Below are 8,364 nucleotides of genomic sequence, written 5' to 3'. Positions count from 1 at the left end.
CAAGTTTCAAACCCCTATTTCACCCCCTTAGGGGTTGAATTTTCAAAATTCGTTTCTTAGCGGATGCCTACGTCATAATAGCTATCTGTATGCCAAATTTCAGCCCGATCCGTCCAGTAGTTTGAGCTGTGCGTTGATAGATCAGTCAGTCAGTCAGTCAGTCAGTCAGTCAGTCACCTTTTCCTTTTATATATATTTAGATTTGCAATCCTATTTTATTCAAGCCAGTAGGACAAGTCTGATCATTCTCATTGGTCAGTCAATAATAATTTTATTGAACTTTATAGTATTACAGTTATAGTCCGTGACAGGTTGAGATAGCAATCGGGGTATGAGGCAGGGGGGGGGGGGGGGGGACACGCCCCGCAGACGCGCATGTCACCCGCGCTCGCCCGCACCGGATAAGCGCTGGGCACCCCTTAACCCATTTTCACTGGTTGGGTACTATTGTCCTCTGCAACATAGTTGCTTAGAGATCGCTTGTAGCTTTAGATTCGCCATTTAGTGTTTTTGTTTTGTTAGTTGGAGTAAAACTGTAAAATAAATATTTCATTTCATGACTAACTGGTCAGCCCCGGCTTCTGGAAATCGTTTCTTAGTCTCTACGTTTCAGATAAAACTACTTCCAGATTGTTCCAAATGGTAGTACTAAGTAACAATAACGCTTAGTTTTTGTTAGCGTTCTGGTTACACCCTGTATTATAGTCCGGTCAATATCGGCGTTCCCAACATTCATACTAATTTTTACTCTAAAAATATTACTAAAGGGTTCGCCAATATTGACCGGACTATATTATAATTTATATCCCATAGTGTGAAATTAGCTTTACATTTTAGATAACTCCAAATGTTTATGACATTATGCTACTTAAATTATTCAAAAGTAAGTACTATAACTTTGCTTTTACTAGTCAGGTTTTGATTTATTTTCAACTAGCTTATGCTCGCGACTTCGTCCGCGTGGACTACACAAATTTCAACCCCCTATTTCACCCCTTTAGGGGTTGAATTTTCAAAAATCCTTTCTTAGCGGTTGCCTACGTCATAATAGCTATCTGCATGCCAAATTTCAGCCCGATCCGTCCAGTAGTTTGAGCTGTGCGTTGATAGATCAGTCAGTCAGTCAGTCAGTCAGTCAGTCAGTCACCTTTTCCTTTTATATATTAAAAGAAGATAACAGTGCTTGTGTAACGTACCATCGCGGTCGCACTGCCTTGAACGAGGGATGGACAATTAGCTCAAATACTAGTCCACATAAATAGAAAAGGTAACACGTACAATGTATACCATGTTAGTACATGTAGCTACAATTAAACGTACCTACAAAATGTTTGATTTAGCAATAAAAGAAAATGCATTTAAATATACGTGCGTAAGATTTAACCCTAAATAAAGCAAAGAAGAAAAGCAAATGCGAACGAAAACGTGTAGCTACCTATATTGTCAAATAAAAAAATATAATGTATCAAAATTTCACGCGTGAAAAGAATCCTGTGAGATGTAGCGCGTAAGAGGATCAAGAATGTTTTCACAACACAACATGGCAGTTGGCACCTGCGAAAAATATTTCATTACGTTTAAACAGATTTGTACATATTTCAGCGTTGATTTTTCTGGTTAATTTTTGACTGTTTTTTTTTAATATAGCACATCTCTGATTACAATAAAACATAAAGCTAGCCTTATTTTTTACTCTAAAAAAGATGCCCGCGTGGAATGGTGCCGAGAATATTGGCTGCATTTCCGCGCTGGACAGCCAGGCTGATCCGTTGCGCATAAAATAAGCCAGCCCTTCTGTCACCACATGAGGCTATTAATCGCAGTGAAATGTCACGTAATTATAATGAAAGAGAAAGGAGTCTTCTGACACAGATATATAGTCCTACTACTCTTATAAGACGGCTCTATAAAATAAAATACTGATATAAGTATCTAAACATTTTTTTAAAGTAGGTTCAGCACAATTTTACTTATTGAATGATAAAAAGCATGACATATTGAGTATTGTGTACTTGTTAGTCAATGACCATTTTACAGGACATCACCGTCTTGCGTATAATATGACCTATATACATAGAGTTGCCTATTTTGGACGGAATCCAATGCCAAATTATGAGCTACATATTAAAATAGTTTTCCAACCAAGTTACTCGATAGGGACCCAATGTGTAGTGTAGAAATAAGTGAAACTATAAATGGAACAGTTATGTTTGTTTCAGAAAGTTTTGGAAATGTTTGCCCCAATCGATCTCGATAGCCGACGTATACCTACTTAATATCAAGATGGACGTAGCCAGCTACTTTATTATTCATGAACAGTCGGAACTTGTAAAAGTTAAGCTTTATTATCAGCAGTGAGGTTTCAATACAATGTTTAGAAGTTCATCGACCGATCGTTGTGTTTATCGACTTGATGTGTAATGGTTCTTCACAGGCTCTTCAGCATGTTTAAATCTAGGCAATATGCGCTCGCAGTTCGCACCCATATAATATACTGTGTAAGCATTTTTAAAGAAGAATGTTGCTTGAAGCTAGGCAAATAACTACTTTTGATCTCATATTATATAACTAACTAGCTTATGCTCGCAACTTCGTCCACATAGACTATACAAATTTCAAATCCCCCATTTCACCCCCTAAGGGGTTGAATTTTCAAAAATTCTTTCTTAGCGGATGCCTACGTCATAATAGCCATCTGCATGCCAATCCGTCCAGAAGTTTTAGCTGTGCGTTGATAGATCAGTCAGTCAGTCAGTCACCTTCCCCTTTTATATAAATGCTGCTATATGTACTTATAGTATAAGTAAAGTATTTTTAGATCAAACTTTCTACATCACAACAAGGTTTATAGGTATAAATAAATGATTTGATTTGATCTGAGCAGAAACAAAAATATTTCGATAATAATTATCTACCGAAATTCGTTGAGTTATCTCACTTCAAAGCTTAAGCTTGAAAACTGGCCCAAAGTTTTATTTAACAAAATAAGCACAATATTTTAAGGCTACCTTGTTATCTAGAAAAAGAATTGTGCGAACGATCTTATTTTCGCTTTTATAAACGAGCTTTTGAGTTGGTTTACTAGGACTAAAATATATTATTACTAGATGACGCTCGCAACTTTGTCTGCGTGGATTTAAGTTTTTAAAAAATCCTTTAGGAACTCTGATTTTCCAGAATAAAAAGTAGCCGATGTCCTTGCTCTGGATGCAAGTTATCGCTGTACCAAATTTCGTCAAAATCGGTTGAACGAATGGGCCGTCAAAGGCTAGCAGACAGACAGACAGACACACTTTCGAATTTGTAATAGGTGTAGTATGGATGGATTTCACGTTCTACAAAAGCTTACCAACATAGAATAGAATAGAATAGAATGTTTTTTTTTTTTTTTAAATTGTTAGCGCCATTTTTTTACATTTATATTATATTCTAATCAATTCTAATATTAATTTAATCCGCTTCATACTGTGTATATTGTTATGGGTTGTATTTTCATTGCCTGAAATAAAAATTATTTATTTATTTATTTAATGTTTTTTTATTCATGTAAACTTTTTACAAGTACTTATGAATAGTCAGGTAGTTTTAATTTACTACTGGTTCGGAATCTACTATCCGTTTGCTCACAAACTTATAAAAGCTCCAGTTAAATTCAAATAACCTACAAAACTTCTCTGTGAATAACTTTATAGTAATTTGAATTTCAAAGACTGTGTACACTGTACAGGCTAAATTATATAGATACTTAATCCAAAAACCCAATAAATGTTTGAGAGAATCCATAATCTATTTTACCTTAACTGACTAAACGGTAAACACGTATAACTTTATAAGTAAGCGCAGTATACTCGTCTTACAAGAAATCGTATTAATTAAGTAGATACTTGAAGCATAAATTTGCTTTACGATAATAATAATTTAAATTATCTTGTAGTGAAAATGTATAGTACGCGACAGGTCGAGATGGCAAACGGGGTGGGGATGTCCCGAACACCTGGACAGCCCCCACGCTTACCCGATGCGGGTTAGCGCGGGTGACGTGCAGGTGTGCGGGGCGTCGCCCCCGACTGCCTGATTGACTTGACTGACTGATCTATCGACGCACAGCTTAAACTTCTGGACGGATCGGGCTGAAATTTGGCATGCAGATAGCTATTATGACGTAAACATCCGCTAAGATTTTTTTTTTCGTAAATTTAACCCCTAAGAAGAAAAATGGGGGTTCCAAATTTCTGTTCAAATTGCAATAACGCGAATTTATAAATAAAGTACTTGGAGCAATTCAGAAAATGTTTGCTATGTTGACGAAATGTTTTAAACGAAAACTCACCAACCAAGTTTGAGTTCGTCGTTTCTGCGTATGCGTATAATAAAGTTAGCTGAAATTCTCGTTCGAGATATCTTCAAATTTTACTGACAACTTATTTGCATTTCGCTGACTTTACTCTAACCTAACCAAATTCTCTTATTGACTTTCCAAAATTCAGTTTCCCTTGATTCTTCGGCTTCAGCTATGCTCACAAGAGATCGCGTTCATTGCGGTTAAGCAGAGGATCCCTTGTCGTTCAATCCACCATTTTCTTGACTTTTTCAACTTCAACCTATCGCCAGCTCACTACTGAGCACAGTTCTCCTCCCAGAATGAGAAGGGCTTTGGCCATAGTTTTAAGTTTTGTTTTCCTTAGATTTCTTTCATCCCAGAATTATACATAGGTCCTTCTGTCGTGTTCTTCATATCCGTTATTTGGGTAACACTCCATAGTTTTGCTCTCTAATCTAAATATATACAAGGAAAAGGTGACTGACTGACTGACTGACTGACTGAATGACTGATCTATCAACGAACAGCTCAAACTACTCGACGTATCGGGCTGAAATTTGGCATGCAGATAGCTATTATGACGTAGGCAACTGCTAAGTAAGGATTTTTGAAAATTCAACCCCCTAGGGGGTGAAATAGGGGGTTGAATTTGTGAAGTCCACGCGGACAAAGTCGCGAGCAAATGTTAGTAATAAATAAAAGAATAGAATAAGATAAGAAAATAAAAGTATTACATATTCAATCAATATATCATATATACCTACTGTGTTAAATATTACATCGAGTTCGCCATTTGTTAAAGTGATTTAAAATAAAATTTGCCGATGCATATTTAAAACGATGTCTGAATAAAAAAACCAACGAACCTGAAATATTGAACAAAGTTGAACTAGATTGGATGGCCCACCCTGATTTTTTGTTATAAAGATATTTTGTGTTAAAATATTTTATGAAAACTAGCTATTACTCGTGGCTTTACTCTTGCGATTTAAACAATGATAATGAAAAAATTGTAAAAGCCAATCAACGGTTATAAAACATAAACATTTTTCACATATCTGTTTTAATCAAGTATTTATTTTATATATCACTATAAAAAAATATGTTAAGTAGTACAAAATTTTTATGTAAAAACTGAACGTTTGTTACATTATATTATAATAACACATTAAGCCCAAAACGAAGTAACTTCAAGGGTAAGATAAAGATCTTAAATTGATTAACTCAAACTAACTCAACTGGTCAAAATTTTCTTATCCGAACTATTTATAACATGTATAATATTATATATAGGTACAGTTCATAGTGCAACAAGTTGGTATTTACTTAGAAGAGGTTGGCACAGGTGGCTGCAGTATAATCGTATCTAGCCTTGATAAAAATGAGCTATTCTTTAGTGAACTTGCCAATTTCCGAAGCATAGACTTTATAAGTAATATATACGTGCATTTATACATGTTTACATGTATATATTTACATCTAAAAAAAACTCATTTCTAAAAAGTTTATATTTAACTATCTGTCTGTTTATCTGCTAGATTTCGCGGCCCATCTATTTAACTGATTTTGACGAAACTTTGAATTGAGGTAGCTTGCATTCCGGAGACGAACATAGACTGGATTATATCGAAGTAATGGGGACATGAAAAGAGCCTCCCCGCGTGGTGCTTAGTTTTATACCGATCACAAGCACCCGCCGTCGCTGGAAGCAGCACTACATAAACCAAACCAGTAGGCTGACCAATCTTTTCACCACGATGGTCACCTGTAAGAACCAAGCTCGCTGTAAACGGCCCAGCCTTGACAGTGCTCTCTATTAACCGACCGAGCTATCGCGGTTGCGGCTTTTTGGACTGCCCGTATTTGAGGTGACCGTCGACTCGAAAAGAAGAAGATCGAAGTAATCCCACGGGATCTCTTATTCTGTTAATGATTTTTTTATAGAACTCTTAATAAATTATTATGTAAGATGCTCTCATGACTATTTCTGACCGAATAAATAAATTAAAGCTAACATCGAGCGAGCTTAGTAAGAGCATAAAATGTGGAATTTAATATGACACGATCGTATGGCCTCTCGTATGAAACGATCTAGGCAATAACTCAAGTACTGTGGACTGAGATGGGAGGGAAGGGGGACCACCTGTTGCTATGGTTACGACTTTACAAACTTAACTTTTCAATACGTAGATACATTGTACAATTCATATTATCTGAAATGTAAACTTGTATTTTAGTAGTTTTTGTTTTATTGAGGCAATGTAAATTCATGTCTGTTATTGTTTACTTGATATGTTCCCGCGGCTGCATCCGTGTGATATAATTATTGGAGAGTACCTTATGCCGTCAAATGTCCCCTTTGTTCTTGTTTGAATATTGTAAGCCTTTGTTCTCCAAGAGCGCCCCCCTGTCAATGTCATTCAAGTGTCAAGAGAACCTTGTCGCATTGTAAGTACACGATATTAATACACTATAGCAAGAAACGAAGGACGTCATATCTCTTTTATAACTTTTCGAAATAGAGCAATAAAAATAGTCATATTTCTAACCAATCAAAAGCTCTCCAATTTGATAATAACTTGTAGAGTAGCTTGCTCGTAAAGTTAATGTACAGAAATACGCTTAAAAGCTTCTTGCGACTGATACACTAAAATCAAGTACAATTTTTTGTCTGTTAGGACATTAAATGCTTATTTGTTTTTATTTCATCAGCAGAGAAAGAGAGATTAAGAGATCTCAATGTATCATTTTATTACTAAGTATTTCAGCAGTACAATCAGGATACATAATTTTGTATGGTGACTCCTCCTTCCTCCTCTTTATTAGATGTTCATGGGTGGATAAAAATAACTCGTAGGTACTTTACCTTTGAATACGAGGACCTTGAATATACAAGTGCTACGCAACGTTACGTGATAAAGCACTTATTTCAACTTTATACCTTTAGGTTAAGAATTTCTTGTTTTGATTTCATATACTTAGATTATAATGGGGCTGACATGTAGGTACGTCGATATAAAAGCCCCTAAATAAATAAATAAAAAGAAAAAACTTTATAGCTATTGTATAAATCATAAAGAAATGCGTAGGTTTACCAAATAGCGCTTTACTATAACTTCACAGCAAAATAATTCACAAAGTTTCACCTTTAGTGGAATATCTTGTGTGAAACTATTATCAAAATTGAAAAAGTTTTAGTACCTTTCGAAGTCGTAAAGTTCTCATAAACGCACCGCTTTGCCTTTTAACATTTCAGCAACTTCGTGCATGCGTATTTGAATACATGATAATATGACTCAACAAGTAAATTTGTATAACACTAGGTATATTCCAAAGGAAATTGGAAGGACGTAAATTTTTGTATGGATATAGTTAAAGACCTGGAGAGTGACATAGGCTACTTTTTATACTGAAAAATCAAAGAGTTCCTACGGGATTATTAAAAACGCGCATGACGCCCGCGTCACCTAGTCTTTATATCTGTAGGTATACCTAAATATCTAAGGTGATTGACTGACTGACTGACTTATCTATCAACGCACAGCTCAAACTACTGGACGGAGCGGGCTGAAATTTGGAATGCAGATAGCTTTTATGACGTAGACATCCGCTAAAATAAGGGTTTTGAATTAATGTAGTCCACGTGGACGAAGTCACGGGAGTAAGCTAGTGAGAGATAATAATTAAGTTGTCTTCTACATCACTCGTTTTTCTTTTCAATAAAATAAATTACTTCATCAACCACGTCGTCGCCTTTTTATTTCAATGGCAGTTTGGGAAATTTATAAGAGAGAACCCCCTGCTCGTGGCGTGGCGCCCTTTCAAATGGGATGGTGATTGATCACCGCGCGGCGCCGTTTTGATGCCGGGATGAATGATACTTGCGTAGGATGTCTAATTGTATTAAAGGATGCAGACCGCAGCTCAAAGCATGTGGTGTAGACATCTACACCACAGAGTAAGGATACTCCATATACTGTACCTACACTATAATTAATGCACTCAGATTTCAGTGCATCATCATTACTCATCATCATCATCAT

This window comes from Maniola hyperantus, chromosome 11, assembly GCF_902806685.2.
Source record: "Maniola hyperantus chromosome 11, iAphHyp1.2, whole genome shotgun sequence".
NCBI classification, from domain to species: domain Eukaryota; kingdom Metazoa; phylum Arthropoda; class Insecta; order Lepidoptera; family Nymphalidae; genus Maniola; species Maniola hyperantus.
The sequence above is the reverse complement of the archived record's forward strand: the minus strand, read 5'-3'. Positions refer to the sequence as shown.